The sequence below is a fragment of the Ursus maritimus genome, unplaced genomic scaffold, assembly GCF_017311325.1.
Source record: "Ursus maritimus isolate PB19 unplaced genomic scaffold, ASM1731132v1 scaffold_3, whole genome shotgun sequence".
NCBI lineage: Eukaryota > Metazoa > Chordata > Mammalia > Carnivora > Ursidae > Ursus > Ursus maritimus.
Genome location: NW_024425563.1, coordinates 47,431,895 through 47,450,821, shown reverse-complemented (window position 1 = coordinate 47,450,821; position 18,927 = coordinate 47,431,895). Strand labels below are relative to the sequence as shown.

At 45.4% G+C, this 18,927-nt stretch overlaps 1 long non-coding RNA gene across 2 annotated transcripts; it reads left to right on the top strand.

The window, feature by feature from the left end:
* Nucleotides 1-2,111: 2,111 nt before the first annotated feature.
* On the top strand, nt 2,112-17,185 carry LOC103658926. 2 transcript variants are annotated; one of them, XR_567343.1, is made up of 4 exons: nt 2,112-2,332; nt 3,458-3,608; nt 8,610-8,844; nt 16,161-17,185. It is a non-coding gene; the product is annotated as an uncharacterized LOC103658926 (long non-coding RNA). The 2 variants fall into 2 exon arrangements; XR_567344.1 differs by lacking the exons at nt 8,610-8,844; nt 16,161-17,185 and adding an exon at nt 3,892-4,324.
* Nucleotides 17,186-18,927: the final 1,742 nt, after the last annotated feature.

The following is an 18,927-nucleotide window of genomic DNA, read 5'->3' as shown; positions in this document are numbered from 1 at the left end:
ATAACATCTTTGGGCACTGAGAAGTGATTTCTACAGGGGCTGTAGTCCAAAAAACATTTTGTTTTGTAATTTCAAGTCCAGATTTACAGAGAAACGTATTTATGATGAAACATATTAAATCTACAACTCTTATTTTTGTGTGTAGATCAGATGAACTGCTGCACTTGATGGGTGAAAAGTGGCATTTCTATTTGACCTCTCATTTTTGAGCCTTGCCGTGATACGACAGAGCACAGTAAGGCTCTCTCTAGAAGCCAATTTTCTTGCTTCAGCTCTCTGGACAAAATGATATAAACCACCAATCCTTTTGCAGAAAGTTTGAAATTTCACTGTGGTTGGGGGCAAATTTGAAAAAGGGGGGGGAGACACCGCCCAGACTGGAGAGAAGGCTACCCAGGGGATGGTGAGCAGCTGTCCCCTGTCTCCCTAAAGATAAGCCGGGCTGCCCTGAAACGGGAGGGGATGCGGGTCCATGTCTCCGAAAGGAGCTGCGCTGAACGTGTACAAGTCCTCACCTCAAGGAAAGCACAGAACGAACCCCACTCTTTGTCTCTACTCCTTTCAGTTGCAACATCACAGGTATTTCACAAGAAACAGCGTAATCTATGCAGGAAGATTGTTGTCTTAAGGGTCATCCAGTGGGTCCCAAAGCTGTTTTTGTTACATGAAACCCCACACAGAAAACAAACAAAAGCGCTGCACGGGTCCCTCAGCAGCCTGTTGGCACCGCTCTAATCTGGTGCAACCCAGGATCGTGATGTCATGGTTAGAGCCGCACATGTCAGTGACGCCGCCGTGAAGAAGATGGGACGTGAACTAGGCTTCGCACGTCCGGGACACGTTGCCTGAGTGATGTGTCCGTCGGGGTTCCAGGCAGGAAAACACCAATCACTCTAGGCGTGTCAAGCAGAAAGGGATGGAAGCCAAGGATCACGTGAGGGGCCGAGGAGTCAGGTCAGGGGGTCAGTAGGCTGGACATTTGGCTTCAGGGCCACCGCGCAGCAGGCGTGATGTGGGGGTGCGGCAACTGCCGGGCTCCGGGCGGCCCCACAGCCAGCCCCACGCAGCCGCTGCCGGAGCTGGGCGGCTGCTCGCCCCGCGGCACCACTGCAGGAAGCCGGCCTCTGCCTCCTCTGTCTTCCCGGCTCCACGCAAGAGCGGCTCACTGCGGAACCTCAACGGCATCCGGGACCGGAACCTCAAAGGCGTCCAGGAACAGAGCGTTCAGCCTTCCAGCTCTGTGACACAAGAAGGCCCCCAGAAGGAGCTGACTGGATCATGTCCAGAAGAACTGGGGGCAACGTATGGGACGAGCCTGAGCAACGGTGGAGCCAAGGCAAACTGCCCGGTGAATTCCAGGTCAGTGGGAAGCTGCAGGTCAGCTGTAAAGTCAAGAAGGCTTCATTGGATAAATGAAGGGCCAGGTATCATTTTTCCATTGAAAAGTTTAAGAATAGCTTGAGCAGTCTTTTATTTCTTTCCTATTTTTAAAAGTAATCTATGTGCAGTGTAAAATTATTAGAAAACACATTTGCCCAAACAGAAAAATAGTCATAGCCCTACCATCAGGGATAATCAAATATTGGTGAACCTCCTTCCAGATATTCCAGTGTTTCTTTGGCTATGATATCACGGTTTTCCTTGTGACGAGCGCTCCACATCAATAAATTACCATCTAGTGACATTATCAATAGCGCTATGTTACAGAGGAGTCTCATACTTTGTCTAATAAATATTTAAAGGCTCTCTTTGCTGGGCATTCTGATATTTTAGATTAATAGCGATGGAATGAATAGAAAATGCAATATTTCAGGGTCGGGATTGAATTGGGAGATGCGAAAAGCAAAAATATCAATGAGGCGGAAGGACGCAGCAAAGCTCATAACGTGTTCAGGCTGAAGGAACTTAGGAGTCGTCCTCGTCCATCCTCCTCATTTAGCAGATGGGGGCAATCGAGACCACATTTCACTCCCTTCACCCCAACTCTCCGGTCTTCATTCTCCATCTCTCTTTAATCTGTACACACACTTTCTGAGGTCTCAGCTGGACGTATTTGAAGCCACGTGGGGATCATAGTTTCCAAGCGCGGTTGAAGATCTGGTCAATTCGCCCTGTTCTTGTAATCCCTCTGTTTGACAGTTTGTAGCTTCTTTTCTTTTCTTTTTTTGGTCAGAGTAATAGCTCTTAAGCAGATGGTTATAATCAGTCCCCACGGGTGAGCCTTGGACGGAAGCTGGACGGGAGACTCAGCCGGGATGGAGGGTTCTGTGACTCACCTGGCTTGAACCCAGGCCCGGAGTGAGGGTGCTGATTGCTTCCAACCTGTTCTTTGGTGAGTGATAAATATCAATTGAACTTTCTTCATATGGTAGAGATAATAGACTCAGCTCTAAACAGCAACTAACAAAAAATATAACTTTACAGAACAAGGTCAACAAAAATCCAAGCTATTACAATTCAGTTCGATTCAATTCACCTCACCCAGCGTTCATTGAGACCCTTTTCTGTGGCTAATACAGTGTTTGTGGGAGAGGATCAGTGTTAAGAAAAAACCAGATACAGACCCTACCCTCAAAACAACTACTGTCTTACAAAGGAGACGAGAAAAAACGTTCAGGCACGTTGTGGCATCTGCTTCTGTTTTACGTGGGAACGGCCCTGGGTCCCAGATGATTTCTTGCAGTTTCCTCACCTCTTGGGCTTTGGTTGTGAAAAAGCAGGAAAGAGAGAGAGAACTGTATATGGTTTTATACTTTTTCAGTCCAAGAACACTTAAGACATGATATCTAATATTTTTCTGGTCTAGATAGCCTCGTCTTTATACTTTTTAATAAAGCAATAGGCAGTTATCCCTTGTGGTTTGTAGCTACGGTTCATTATCAGAGGAATGCTGGCCTTTTAAGTGGTGTTAACACCAAAACCCTCTTCTCTTGTCTCTTTCTAGTTAAGATTTCCTCCTCTTGATCCTCCCCCCCACACATTGATCACACATTGCATGCTTCAAAGTGTTCACTTAATCATTCCACTTTTTCCAAGAGAGTAGCTAACTCTTAATATGCTGCCGGTTTCCCATAACACTTCCTTTGCCTTAAAAATATCTTGAAAGAGTAAATCTGCCAATAAAGAAACTACCCAGACCAAAAAGCCCTTCCACAAATTTTCCCAAAGGGAGCTGGACGGCAAGCGGGGGAAATGTAGCAATAACATTTGAACGCTGTCTCAGAGCTCCCGGACCCCTGCCTCGACGTGGTCCAACCCCAGTGGAAGCGAAGCCTCGGCTTGTCCCTCCCTCGACACTTGACCCACACCTTCTGAGGTCTCAGCTGGATGCCTCTGAAGCCACGTGGGGATTATGGATTCCAAGCGTGGTTGAAGATCTGGTCATTTTGCCTTGTTGTTCTTGTATCCCTTCTGTGTGACAATTTGTAGCTTTTAATTTTTTTGATCCGCGTAATAGCTCTGAAGCAGATGGTTGTAATCAGTCCCCGCGGGTGAGCCTTGGAGGGAAACTAAACAAGACACGGAGCGAGGATCGGGGATTCTGTGACTCACTGGGCTCAACCCCAGGCCCGGAGTGAGGGTGCTGGCTGCTTCCAACCTGTTCTTCGGTGAGTAATAAATGTCAGTTGCTCTTTCCTCTATGGTAGGCGTGATGGCCACAGAAGAGAACATGACAAACAGTATGTGGTCAGAATGTATCTACAGGAGCCAAACTCATGCGTGCTCAGAATGCAGTTGTTGAGTCCGTTTGTCATTCTTTTTATGTCCAAGTTTTAGTAACAGGATGTTTTCAAATAGTTTACATTTCTCTTGGGACATCTTCCCCAACCAAATGTCATACCCATGCTAGCCAGGAGTTATTTGGATTTGCTCAACTCTTGTTTTTTCCAGACCCATGATTGAGGCCATTTCTGCAAGCGGGATCCTGCACTGAAGATAATGGGCTTTTCTTGCTTGTCCATAAGGAGAAAGATTATGAGATCAGTGGGAATTTGACAGAGCACATTATTAAATCCTTGGACGTTAAAAATTTCAGTTACTTGGAATGCTCACGATAGAAGCAAACTGCAGATGACATTCAAGAGCGTATTTGATGAAATTGTTAATGCTAATATTTATTTTTATTCATGTTATTTTATGTAATGTTATTCTCTAAGGAAATTATAGTTATTAGGCCTTTCTTTTTTCCACTAAACCTTTTTGTTGTGCTCCAAAAATATCTTTTTTTTTTTCCTGGTTACAGAGTAGTAGCTCTTCATTGTAGAATACTTGAAAAACACAGAAAAGTATTAAAAAAATTTTCAAAGTACCTATGATTCTTCAATCCTAGGGTCTTCATTTTTTTAAAAGACAGTCAACAGTGAACATCATTTGAAATTTTATAAAGCGTTTAAATTTTTTCTGAATTGAGCATTTTCCAATTTAAACCCTGATTCATTCTTCCAACAGAACTCTTGCCCTGGGGTGCCTGGGTGGCTCAGTCGGTTAAGTTTCTGACTCTTCATTTTAGCTCAAGTCATGATCTCAGTGCTGAGAACTGCTCAAGATTCTCTCCCTCTCTCTCAGCTCCTCCCCCGGCTTGAAATCTCTCTCTCTCTCTAAATAAATAAATCTAAATAAATAAAATCTTAAAAAAAGAAAAGAAAAGAAATCTTGCCCTAGCATCAATACTCCTTGACACCATATATCAAAGGTTAGCTCTAGAATGACTCCTTTTCAAATATATGGACGAGAAGATCCAGGCAGGAAGTGGTTTAGCCTGGTTCATTTCCCTGGGGTCTTGGTAAAACCACTATTTGCTTTTTAATATAATAGTGAATAAAATCTAGAATCATGCATGCAATTGAGGGGACCACTCAGTAGTAAAAAGAGAATATATTCAACAAATAAGAAAATGCAGTATCAGCCGTGGCTGCAAGGGAATCTTGAGAAGTCAATATTTTGAGTTGGACATATTGCTGCTCTGGGAAAAATGATGTTTCCAAAGTGAGGGGCAAGAAGAGAGTGAATATCTGGTAGGCAGCTAACTGTGTCTACCAGGGAGGTATTACCCCCAGACCTAGTTGGGGCAAATCTGGGACAGTACCCAAGGCCTCTAGCCCTACCTCCCATGAGCTGTGAGCTAATTACGCCCACTTTCCCATGTAAGCCTAAAACCAGATCAATAAGACAGTTATATGTTAGAATTATTCAGCATGAGTAGTGAGAGAGAAAGCAATAGTCTTTTAATAGGGCACATGGAGTTTTTACTGAGCCAAATTATGTAGATGCATTTATGACTAAATTCACCTCCTATCTCCAGCAGGCTTTTTTAAAGCCAGGTCTCTGGAAGCAAATTCTTTCCAGATACAGCTGTCCTAAGATCGATGTCAAGAAACGTTTATCCTAGAACCAGTAGTTTTTCACCCCAGCAATTTCTAAATTGAAAAATATACCCCGGCTAATGAACACAGATAGGGGGGAAAAAAACAAACAAAAAACCCAACCTACTTATTTAATTCAACAGATTTTTATATTGGTACAACTTAATTCTACAGGCTTGTATATAGATAGGACTTTAATCTGGTAGGACATCATTCATTTACTGTGCCTCAGATATATCCTGATTGTAAAATTCTCTCTGAAGTTGTATTTCTAGGACTTTTTCTTAGGCTTATGTCTTCTGATCCCAGTTTGAAAGTAAAGGCATTCTCCAGTTAATGCCTGCCACCTTGAACCACTTCAAACCAGAGAACTTGCTAATTATTCTTCCCCTTCTCTTTCCTCCTATTTATCACCTCAATTCACTCACTCTAGCCTGTAGATCGGGAGAAGTGTCTAGAAGTATAAAAGAGATATTACTTAGAACAACAGCTGTCACAACAAGGTTTTGTTCTACTGCAGCCCTGCCCTTCTTTGCTCTTTTCTGCAAGTGAGTGGCTAATTGCCCAGAATTTCTAAGATCTGGTGTTTAAAACTCCGCCGTCTTTAGGCTGTTCCTATTATTGGCTGAGATAACTACATTCGGCAGAGGTGTGTATAGCTGTTTTGATGGCAGAGAACATTCATTTGCAACCACGGCTGCACAGAAAGGAGGAAATGCAACTGCTGTCCTCCTGGGAGAAGCCACTTAGGCAAGAAAATAAATAAGAGGATTTTGATTATATTAGGAACTCTTATGCTTGTGCCCAGGGAGGCTCCATCTTTAAACTCTTGTCATTTCGTGTTTACACAAAAATTATAATGGAAGGAAAAAGGCTCATAGTTTTCTGTACAAGCATTTCACATTTAAAAACTCTGTCCATCTATGAGACACAAACTGAGGGCTTCAGAGGGGAGGGGGGTGGGGGAATGGGATAGGCTGGTGATGGGTAGTAAGGAGGGCACGTACTGCATGGTGCACTGGGTGTTATACGCAACTAATGAATCATTGAACTTTACATCGGAAACCGGGGATGTACTGTATGGTGACTAACATAATATAATTTAAAAAATTAAAATAAAAAAAATAAAAAAAATAAAAACTCTGTCCATGTCCTATTGGGATCATGCAAGCCACGGTTTGCATTTGTTCCTTATTTCATCTCCTTAATGAGATAACGAATGTAAAGGGCCCAGCGCCGTCGATGGCACATGATGAGACACCTAGAGATATCTTTTTTCTTAGCTTCTCCCTCTTTTGCTTCTTTCTTGTGGCCCCTGCTCCTTGTCAGAAGTCCAATCTGAAGAGAATCCAGACTCCCGCATATCCGGGGTAGAGTCAGTTGGAACCAATGACTGGAACACTCTGCTGTGGGGTATCAAGCTCCCCTGGCCCCGCCATTTCCTGTGCGTGTCATGGCTCTTCATGGTTGGCTGCAAGGAATCCATGTTCGCGCAGTTTGCTCTTCCCCCTGCCTACCACGATTAATTCAACAAATGGAGTGTTGGCCTAGTTGAAGGAGAGATATGCACATAATAACTTTATTTTTTTATTTTGTTTTATTTGTTTTAAAGATTTTATTTATTTATTTGACAGAGAGAGAGACAGCCAGCGAGAGAGGGAACACAAGCAGGGGGAGTGGGAGAGGAAGAAGCAGGCTCCCAGCGGAGGAGCCCGAAGTGGGGCTCAATCCCAGGACTCCGAGATCACGCCCTGAGCTGAAGGCAGACGCCCAATGACTGAGCCCCTCCGTGCCCCAACTTTATTTTTTTTTAAAGATTTTATTTATTTATTTGAGAGAGAGAGAGCTTGAGAGAACACGAGCAGGGGGAGGGGCAGAGGGAGAAGCAGGCTCCCTGCTGATCAGGGAGCCCCATGTAGGGCTTGATCCCAGGACCCTGGGATTGTGACCTGAGTCAAAGGCAGATGCTTAACCGACTGAGCCACCCATATAACTGAGTGCCCGCACATAACTTTAATAATAATACTGTGTGCCAGGCACTAGGTGATAATACTATAACAATAATAACCATTATTAGTGTAGCTGATATTTATGGAGCATTTATTAGATGCCAAACATATGTGCTAAATGTTTATACGTATGGGATACATTTTTTACTGAATGGGCCCAGGGGGGTAGATTTTAATCTACAAACATCTTTACCTCCTTCAAAGACGGTCTGTCAGACATTGGACACTGTCAGATCTCTCTCTCTCCTGGTCACTCTTCATTAAGAAAACAGGCCCAATTCAGGTACGACGTCGTCCAGTCTAGGCTAGACTCAGATAAGGTTAAACCTGCCTGGATCCCTACTGGCCTCCCAGCTCCCATCTGCAATCCCCATGAAGACCAGCTGTGCCTGACTTCATGAGCTGCCCCTGGAATTGTTCAATATCCTCCTCTCTTTATTTGAGCAAGCTGGCAAGCTTACAGCCAACCTTCCCCGACTAGAAGAAGATGGGCAATACATTCTCTGCAGAGCTTTTGAGTAACAAGACACTTTGGCTGCTGCAACCCCCCTGGCCTCCACCCAAGTGCTCTGGCAGTAATTGCTGCCTTTCGCTACCTTTCTCCCTTGGCGAGCTCACGTGTGGTGGCTTCGTGATTTCTTAACTAACATCGCTGTTTGTGGAAAGGGATGTTGGGGCTGAAGTTTCAACTAGGCACCAAGAGAGAGGGAAAGGGAGACCTTTTTTTTTTTTTTTTTGAGGAGGAGGAGGAGGATATTTGGGGGACAGCCTCACCCTCAATCGTGAGAGAGGTTCTGTCCTCTCACCTCCAGTGAGACAGGGCTACTGGGCAAATGTAACATGTCGGCCACGTGAAGTTCCGTTAATCTCTGGCCTTCTCCTGCACGGTCTGTTGGGGCCATGATTGCTGGATCTCATACGCCCCTCTTTGTGAGTCCTTGGGGTTGTGTCTCGTTCCACTTTTCAAATGTGGGGTTCCTTGTCACCTAAGGTCTCCACCTGGGAGATTCAGTAGAGAGCTGAGCCCACAAGATATGTCCCCTCCCACATTCTGTTGCACAGACACTATCTGACTTAATCCTCTCAACAGCCCTCAGAGGGAGACAGATTCCTGCCTGACAAACACGGAGCTGCAGGGAGATTGAATATCTTACTCCACATCACATACTCAGGAAGGCCATTACAGGATTAAAACCCACTGCTGGTCTAATCCCCAAACCCATTCTTCCCACGACAGCCTGGCAGAGAAGGGGAAAAAAATCATAACATAAACCAGGCTGTGAGCGGTGCGCCGGCGAAGTCCTCACCTCTAACTCTGACGGCAAGTGCTCGCCAAGAGCTGCAGATGGAAGGAGCGCTTGGGAGGAGGTGGCATCTGGTCTGTGGAGGCCAGATCGTGCGACATGCATGGAAAAACGGTGGGAAGGTTGGACTCTGCCAGAGATCACTGAAGTCGTTCAAGTTTTGAGCAGGTAAGTGATGCTCTCATCTCTCTGCTCCGGAGATGGTCCCGGGTGGTAGGGTGGAGAACAGGTGGGGGGGGGGGAAGCCGGGCTGCAGTTAGAGGCGTAATGAGGGGGTGAGGGCCTAGGACCAGGACTGGTGGGCTGGAAGGAGGGGAAGGGACCGCGGCAGGAGAAAAGGTACTGATCAGCTGGAGACAGACACAGAAAGGTAGCGTGGGTGCTCTCCAAGGTGCCCCGGAAAAAAGCAGATCCACAGGCTTCCCCCGTGAGCCCGGCCCAACTGGCACACACGACAGAGAGAAGCTGAGCTCTGCAAAGGTAGGGCAAACACTCAGCACAGCGCATTCCTGCAGCATCCGACAGACAGCGCAGGCCCGGACATGTGTTTGTAATGGATTTGCAGGCTGCTGACAGTTAAGGCTGTTAGTGACCTGTGGGGAGTTCAGATCTGTGGATAGGGCTACCTACAAATCTTGCTTATTACTTGTGAAGTATGCAAAGTGAGCTCGGGCTGGCCCTTTTCTGTTCTCCTTTTTAAAATGCAGATGCTGGAGTCTTCAGGGCGTGAGTGTGTGTGTGTGTGTGTGTGTGTGTGCGCGTGTGTGCACATGTGTGTGCACGGGATCACATCTGAATCGCTTTCCCTCTGGTTCAGCAGACCACTTTCCCTGCCCGAATCAGGTCGCCTTGTTACAGCCGGGAAAGTCCAGGGCAGGCATGCAACTTTCATTCTAAATCAGTTTTTGCTTCTAACTTAGTTCCACCCAACAGCGTCCATTAATCAACATCTCGTTCAGCCCGGGGTCCTTTCAGGCTTAGGTACGGTGCTGTGTGAGCATCCGGCTTGGGCTTCCAGGTGAAGTCCACGTTCCAGTGCCTCCAGCTCGTCATGCTCTGCTCCCTTCCTGCCCTCCCAGCCTCATCTTTACCACTCAAGGGCTCCCTACTTCTCAGCCTTTCTGAACTTGCCATTCACCCAATATGCTTCTTCACACCCCAGGCGGGGGGTATTTTTCTTTCTGCTTGAGATGTCCTTCGGCTCCAGCACCACGCACACGCTGCCCTTCCTCATCCCATGTCGACTCACCTTTACTGCTCAGCATAGGGAGACCTCTTCTGAGGAGCTGTCCCTCCCTCACTGCTCTGAGTTTCCTTCTTCTGTGTTTCCATGGCGTTGTCACAACACGTTCACACTGGATTTTAAAGTGCTTTCCCCCTCATTATAAAAGTCACTCAGGCTTATTGTAGACAATTTGGACAATAAAAGATTTTGGACAAAAAGACTCAAAGGAGAAAAAAAACTACACATAAACCAACAATTTGGGGTTATAAGCGCTGTTAACAGTTAAATGAATTTCTTTCCAGCATTTTCTTTTTAAAGATTTTATTTATTTGTCAGAGACAGTCAGCGAGAGAGGGAACACAAGCAGGGGGAGTGGGAGAGGAAGAAGCAGGCTCCTAGCCGAGGAGCCTGATGTGGGGCTCGATCCCAAAGTGCTGGGACCATGCCCTGAGCCAAAGGCAGACGCTTAATGACTGCGCCACCCAGGCGTCCCTCCACATTTTTTCTATGCATATATTCAAATACTTTAACAGACTCAGAAAAGAAAAAAAATCAAATGCAGCAAAAAACGACAGAGAATATTGACTGACAACAGTTCTGGGAATGTAGTGTTTTTAGGTGACTGGTAACTCTAATAATTCATTCAGAAAGTTTAAAAATCAGATTGCAGGGGCGCCTGGGTGGCACAGCGGTTAAGTGTCTGCCTTCGGCTCAGGGCGTGATCCTGGCATTATGGGATCGAGCCCCACATTAGGCTCCTCCTCTGTGAGCCTGCTTCTTCCTCTCCAACTCCCCCTGCTTGTGTTCCCTCTCTCGCTGGCTGTCTCTATCTCTGTCGAATAAATAAATAAAATCTTTAAAAAATAAAATAAAATAAAAATAAAAATCAGGTTGCAAGAGATTTTTTTTTAGCATCAGTTTAACAAAAATACATGCTGGAAAATGAGTGCTTAAACAAATCTGTTTTAACAGTTTGTATTCTCTCTCCCTTTTTTATTTGGCATTTTATCACATCCGAAAACATCTTTGAGAATGCATTGTTAGTCTATAATCCTCTGCTTCATGATTCTCACTGTATTACAATGTTTGCTTACTTTTTGGTATCCCCTACCAGACTAGAAGCTTATTTAAGGTAGGGCCTATGAATTCTATCATTTTTTTTTTTAATCTAATACCTAACACAGCCTGTTTGGTTAGCATGTAAAAAAAAAAATGAATGAATGAAAGATGACCTCACTTTTCCTGAATTCTTTACTCAACCAACCCCTGACTAGTTGTTTTCTATGCTGAGGTGCCCAAGACTATGCTTGAGTCCATAGATCTGGTGGATGCCGGGAGGCTCCCCTAGCCACATGCCCCTTCAAGGATGAAAGCCTGACCCTTCCAAATGCTGGGAATGCTGCTGGCAGGAAGCCCTTGGGGATTGCCTCTCTGAAAGGGAGCTGCTTTGTCCAAGGTCACCGGCTTTCCTAAGGTGGCCTGTATCCAATGACTGGTCCACGGAGGCATGAAGCCCTGGCTCCCAGACCCCAAATGGGGACAACTCTGAAGAGTTGTCTCAGCTTCAGAATGCCCCTTAGGGTCTGTTGACGCTGCCACAAAGACCATATCACAAGTCCACTTCTCCCTTTGCCCAATCCTGCTTCCTTTATCCTTTCCTCAGGTGTTGACTCCAGCAGCACCCCCCCGCCGCCCCCGCCTCCCCCAATATACTTCCTGCACATTAATCTCCACCTCAGAGTCTGCTTCCTGGAGAACCCACCCTGCAACATCAGGCATCTAGAAGATGAGTAGACACACTTCTAACTTGTGTTTCATGTACTTCCGGATCATAGACTGGAAACTCCTTGAACAGATCCCGTCTTACACCTGTCATGGCACTGGGCCTCACCACAGTCTCTAGTACATGGAACACTCTCAGATACGCCTCCCCTCCTCTGGAAGGATGATAATGAATGGAGAGAGAAGTGTGAATCTGAGGAATTCTGAGTAAGCATCAGCTGAGTGTTGATGGCTATTGGGGATTACAGGCAAGAACGGCCAATAGGTGGTTCCCGAGTTTTAAGCCTGAGAGACTGAGAGAGGGAAATGCTGCTGGGGGCAGAGTTAATTTTGTGGAAAATTGGTTTGAAATTAGTTTGGGGCACACATGTTGCATTTAAAGTATGTCAGAATCTTCCAGAGGAAATGTCTGACAGGCAGTCGTTGATACCGAACCAGGTCTTGTGCATGAGACAGTTTGGAAATACAGACTGAAGCAATGTGGGTTCACACTGAGGGAACAGTTGACACTGTGAGAATAAGAAAGTCTCAAAGTTGTTCTTTTTTTTTTCTTTTGAAGTTTAGAAGCAGATCCATCAACTGATTGCCCCTCGATTAAAGGAGAGAGCAAAGTCCAATATATTAGGAAGAGACGCTGTGGGTGTACCGTGTCTCCAGAGACAAAAAGATGAAAATTACTATAGCAATTTCCTTCTGTTAATTTGGCTCCAGCCGTGCTAGAGCTGCAGTCGGAGTTGTCTGTTCCATGATGTGCAGTGGGGGACACAGAGGTGATGCAGGGAGCAGGACAAATCCTCAGGGAACATTGCCTGCTAGCCTCAGAGAGGAAGAAAAATAGCGAGATGCTGGAAAAGGGGAATAGCCAGTGGACAATACAAAACCCTGGGACCTTAAGTATATAATAATGGAAATTTTAAATGTAATAGAACTGGCAGGTAATTGGTGAACTCTTCCAAAAAACAGAATAAATAGGCAAAAATGTAGAGAAGAGAAAGTGGAGAATTAATTCAGGAATTCTCATTTCTGAAAGATAGGCCAGATAAAACAGGCCAGGGAATTATCCAAAAAATTATACAAGAAAATTTTCCTGAAGGATGTGAGTTTCCAGTTTGAATGGATTCAATGAAGGCCCAGCACAATGAATGAAAATTATTCCCAGCAAAGCAGGTCATGATATTGTAGAGTTCTAGGGATAAAGAATAAAAACTCAGAGAGAGAGAGAGAGAGAGAGAGAGAGACAGAGAGAGAGGCAAGAACAAGTCACATGCAGAACCAAAATGGTATCAGACACAGCAGTAGTACCGGAAGCTAGAAGACAGTAGACTAATGTCTTGAGGTCCTAAGGGAAAATAATTTTTTTCTGGAAACAAACTTGAATCTCGTACCCAGCTAAGTTTTCAATCAAATATGAAGGGGAAAGATAAGATCTCAAAATGTGTCTTTCAGGTATTACTTTTCAGAAATAGGCTCCACCAAAACAAGGGAGTTAAGAAAGAGCAAGACATGAGATTAACAACAACCGTAACAACAAACACGCAAAAATGAGAGCACGCAGGGCGCCTGGGGGCACAGTCGGTTGAGCATCCGACTTCTGGTTTGGGTCATGGGTCGTGGGATCGAGCCCTGCGTTGAGGTCCACGCTCAGTGGGGAGTCTGCTTGAAGACTCTCCCTCAGCACCTCTCCCTGCTTGTGCACGTGCACGCACTCTCTCTCTCTTTCTCAAATAAATAAATAAATATTTTTTAAAAATTAGAGGATCCAACAGAGAAGAAAAAATTCCAATGATGATTAAGGTGGAGAAATCTGAGAGAGCTGAATTCTGATCTTCCAAGCGGAAAGTTAATGAGCAATATCTAGACCTGAAAAATGAAGAAATAGCAGTATAATATTTTTATTTATATGTGCAGGAAATAACAGGAGGAACCGCTAAAGAGATGAAAGAAATTTCCTGGAATCTCATGGAAGTAGGAATTGGGGGAGGGGTTGGGTGGGAAAGGATTGCTGTTTTTCTTTAGAGGTCTTGTAGTAGTATTTGACTTTTAAACTAAGCACATTTCATACAAATAAAATTTAAATAGGCAAAAATCCATTAATATGCCAGAAATAATTTGTAAATTGTGTGTAAAATAGCCCCCTTCCCAACATTATTAGAAGTAGTATTTCAGGGGAAAAAGTAAGCCCCTCTGATTTGTCTTTCTTCTTTCTGCAAATGGTTTTTGAGCAAATTCTTGGGAGCCCATCAATCTGCCAATTAGAAGAAAATGTAAGAGTAACAGCAGGAATCATGACTGCAAGGAAACAGTTACCGTCCCATAAAATTATGGCCTTTACCAAATTAGAATAAACCTGTCAAGACAATGTTTAACTATCTTTATGTAAAAATCAAAATGGTCTGACTTCAACTGTCAAACAGACTCTTTCAACTTGTCTGTAACAAAGTGCTCCCTTAGCAAGTCGTATACTTCAAGCTGCATTTGCAGTTGGGGGAAGCAGCTGGCTGGCCCATGAATCCAGAGTCTGCTTCTTTATGGCTGCCTCTGGCCTGCGGTAGCCTGGCTGGCTCATTTAACTGGCCTGGCAGTTTCGGCAGGCTGAGGGGCTGTCACTCCTGCGGAAAAACTATGAAGTAAAATATCGTTGCACCTACCTCACGGATCAATAAAACAAAAGAAAAAAATCTAGCTCTTCCATTTGGACGAGAGGCAATTTTCTGTGGCTTCTCACATTTGCTAGAACTTTACAAATATGTATCCCCCAAACCACGGGATGAGACAAATCGGTACAATACTAGTTATTTTTATGCACTGCCTCATCCTTTATACAAAGTATCTGAGATCGCTTTAAAGAGAGGGCAGAATGGAGGGTGTGATTTATAAAGCCTGAGGGACCAAGGCTAAAGCAGCAGAAGCAAGGAATGGTTCACGGAGGATTCTGGGAAAGGAAGATTAGCTAAGAGGCGAATGCAAACTATGTGTGTAGCCCCTTGCAGGGACAGGGAGAGGATTGTAGCCGGGCTCACAACTTCAGGCCTGGAGCTGAGAAGCCCATCCCGAAGGGCTGATCAGAGCTAGAAGACAGATGGACAACAACAGAAGTTGAAATGCTTATAAATCTCTCTTTGCAATGTTTTCTTTTTTAAGAGAACTTTATTGAGATATAATTCACGTGCCATACAATTCACCCCCTTAAAATGTAAAGTTCAATGGTTTTCAGTATATTTACGGAGTTCCACAATCATCAATCAATTTTAGAATGTTTCATCACCTCCCAATAAAACCCATACCCCTTAGCGGTCACCCCCTTCCCCCTCCCCACCTGACACACAGTCCTAGGCAAACACTATTCCACCTTCTGTCTCTACGGATTTGCCTGTTCTGAACGTTTCACATAAACAAAATCATACGGTACGTGGTCTTCTGTGACTGTCTTTTCTGATGCAGCATAACGCTTCCGAGGCTCACCTACGCTGCGGCATACATTGGCACTTCGCTCCTCTGGGTGGCAGAATAACATCCCGTTGCCCGAGCGACCACATTTGCTTTATCCGTCCATCAGTTGATGGACATTTGGATCGTTTCCCCCTTTGTGGTCATTATCATTAACACCGCAGTGAACATTTATGTACAAGTTTTAATGCGAACATAAGTTTTCAATTCTCTTGGATACTCATCTAGGAGAACAATTTCCGGGTCATGGGATAACTCTATGTCAAACGTTTTGACGACCTGCCAAACTGTTTTCAAAAGCACCATTTTACATTTCCATTAGCAATGTATGCAGTTTCCAATCTTTCCACAACCTCCCCAACACTTGTTATTACCCGCCTTTTTATTATAGCCCCTCTCATGGGTGTGAGTGGTGTCTCATGGTCCCATTAATTTCTCATCTTTATTTTTGTTCCTACACTCTCATGATATATGGGCTTTAGCGGCCTGTAGCTATTGTATTAAAATTTCAAAACGGAAAGGAAAGGATCAACAAAGAACTCTTGAACTTTGGTGCACACTTTTTAAAAAGATTTTATTTATTTGGGAGGGGGAGGGAGAGGCATGGGGGGAGAGGGAGGGAGAAGGACAAGCAGCAATCCCACAACCCTGAGATCATGACCTGAGCCAACATCAAGAGTCAGTGCTCAACCAACTCAGCCTCCCGGGTGCCCCTTGGTGCACCTTTTAAAATTGTCCACAGACCCCAAGGCTTGGAAGAAAAATTACCCCAGTGCTCAGAAGGGGTAAAGAGAGATATTAAATAAACCATACGTTATTGCTAGTCATTACACATTATTACTTACTGAGGACATATATAACACTAAAGACTGTGCCAAGTGCCTTAGAGGAAATTAAAAACACACAGGCTCCTTACCACCAAGGACTTGCAGAATTCTAGACCTCACAGTGATGGCAATAATACTGTTTGCACATAACTTTATAGATGATAAAGACTTTGAAATCTTCATTCTGTTTTTTCTCCCATTAGGAGCCAAGAGTTACAGCAGCCAGGGGCTCCAAGACCCTCTAGCCCAACAAGACAAGGATCAGAGTGGATATGTCGCGGAGCGGAGTGGCAGGGCACAGCTGGGGAGCCGCACGACGCAGGGAGTGTGAAGAGCCAGGAAGGACTGGTGGCCTGAGAAGGTGGTCCAACCAGGTCACAGTGCCACGGGCAGGAGAAACAGCGGGCTCCAGAGACACACCCTGGCGGCCTTAGTTGTCTGCCCAGACCACAGAGGACCGGGGACCCAACGTGAGGGTGCCTGGCACCACCTGGAATGGGCCCGTGGGCCGCCACTAGCTTTCCTGGGCCACCTCCACTCCTCTAGCAATGCTGACCTATTTGCGGGTTTTTCAAATGTACCTCCCTTTCTTGCATCTGTGTGCTTTTTCTGTAAGATGTTTTCTAAAACCCTCTCCTCCAATTCCCACACCACACTGCCGAAAGTGTTGTCCTTCAAGATGGTGTCGCTTGCTTATGTGAAACCTATGCCCTCCCACCAGCGCTTATAGGAAGGCAGCCAAACGCGGCATCCAATGCTCTTCCCAATCTGCCCAAACCCACCTCTCGCAGCCCTTCTGTGGCCCCCTCCCGTGGCACCTGCCGTTCTCCCGTAAATACTCCGCAAAGCCTTCCCTGACTCTCCGAGGCAGGACTGACTGCCCTTTGGCCCGTGTTCCCTCACCCCTGGCTTTATACCAGCATTGCCCTCACCAGTGTTCAGCGCGTTACGTACAAAGGTGTGTGATTTCAGTTCCTCCGACTGGGAGGCCATGGCAGGCAGGGGCTCTGTCTCATTCATCTTTGTATCAATAGTGCCAGAGTGGGTAATCCAAGTGGAAAAGTCCAAAAGGTGATGTATGAATGGGTGAGCTAATGCATAGGTGAATTTACACAAAATGCCAGACCAATTTGGCAATATTTAGAAAAATATCGTCTTGGACAAAGGATATAGCTAAGAGTTCATCCCTACATCAGAGCAAAACAACTGGCAACTTATGTTTACGCCTTTGTTCTCAAAGAGAACCTATTTATTTATTATTTATTTTTTAAAGATTTTATTTATTTATTTGACAGAGAGAGACAGCCAGCGAGAGAGGGAACACAAGCAGGGGGAGTGGGAGAGGAAGAAGCAGGCTCATAGCGGAGGAGCCTGATGTGGGGCTTGATCCCATAACGCCGGGATCACGCCCTGAGCCGAAGGCAGCGCTCAACGACTGCGCCACCCAGGCGCCCCCTCAAAGAAAACCTATTTAAACCTATTTAAACCTGCTTTGATTAGAGCTCTTTTTTTGATTAGAGGTCATAAAAGATACAGAGTCAACCAAAAAATGCCATTATGACAGAATATAAATGAAAAAGCGAAATGCAAGCATGCTTTCATTTACCAATGATCATCAATAGCGGTGAGCTAGAAGCGCAAACAGAAGCGCAGTTCCTGAGCCTAATTACTCTCCATGGTAGTGAGATATATATTTTTAAAAGGGAGCGGGTGGTGCTGGCCTTCGAGTTGAGTTCTAAGAAACACAGTGGACTCGTACATTTGTGAGACAACTGTGATGTCAGAGGTCCATTGTGCGGTACGCTGTGTCCACAGGGGTGAATTGCTGTCTGCAGGGGAAAACCGCTGTAGTGAGTTAGAGAGCGCTGCAAATGCTTTGCCACGCCTGTCCCCAACCGCGGGAGTCTCCAGCCTTTCGCCTTGAGTCTGGGCTGGCCCTGTGACTTTCTTCCTCCACTAGGATGACAAAAGTGACGCTGTGACACCCAAGGCTGAGCCTTTGGAGATCTGTAGTTTCTGCTCTGGTGTGCTAGAAATGCTCCTTCTTGTAATCCAGATGGAGCTCTGAGGAGCTCAAGCATGTGGAAAACCCCAACGGCGGAGAACTAAGGTCCTCTGGTCAATAGCCCCAGCGAGCGTCCAGTCAGCAGTGGGTGCCAGCCACGTCGGGGTGCCCTCCCAGTGGCGCCCCCAGATGCCTGCAGCCCCATCACACACCGCATGGAGCAGAAGAACCATCCAGAGGAGCCCAGTCGACCCACAACACTGAAATACAATGCATGGTGGTGATTATTTTAAGCCACTGAATTTCGGTGGCTTTGTTATGCAGGAGTAGATAAGCAAGGCGACCCTGAGTCGGACGAGGCAGCTTGTATTTACTGGAAAGTGAAACCAATTCAAAATTCTGCTCATCCCTAGGAATACCAAAGTGGACAGAAATAAGACTTTCTGCCTCCCAGGCAATTCCCAAGAGAAACAGCTTAGCTGGCTGTGGAAGAATTAATAAGAACAATGCAGTAAAGTGAGATAAAGCGTGCTATGTCAGCAGTGTCACTGGCCAAGTGTGCGAAAACGCTCTTGCCATTAAAGTAAGCAATCCAAGGACTACGATATGTACAAAGCGAAATAATCGACTTGCAGTTTGATGAGAAGAGTCTATAAAATCAGTAGCTGTAAAGAACACGGTGGAATCAATAAAGTTTATGAAAATGCAAGTAGTTGTGTGTGAACGTGGGTAACAAATGCACCACGTGTTCTGTACCTAGGAAACGAAGAGGGGGTCCCCTGTGGTCCGATGCCACGTTCAGAGTAAAGGCTTAACAAAAACCTACCTACTACCTGCCTCCTTCTGATCACGTCCAAGGCTGTTGCATCTATTCTACGGGTTAGGTTCTGCTTAGGCCCAGGCGGTGGAGAAATCCAACCAGGCGGACCCCTACTTAGCAGTGTCCAGGCTATGCCACCATTGGG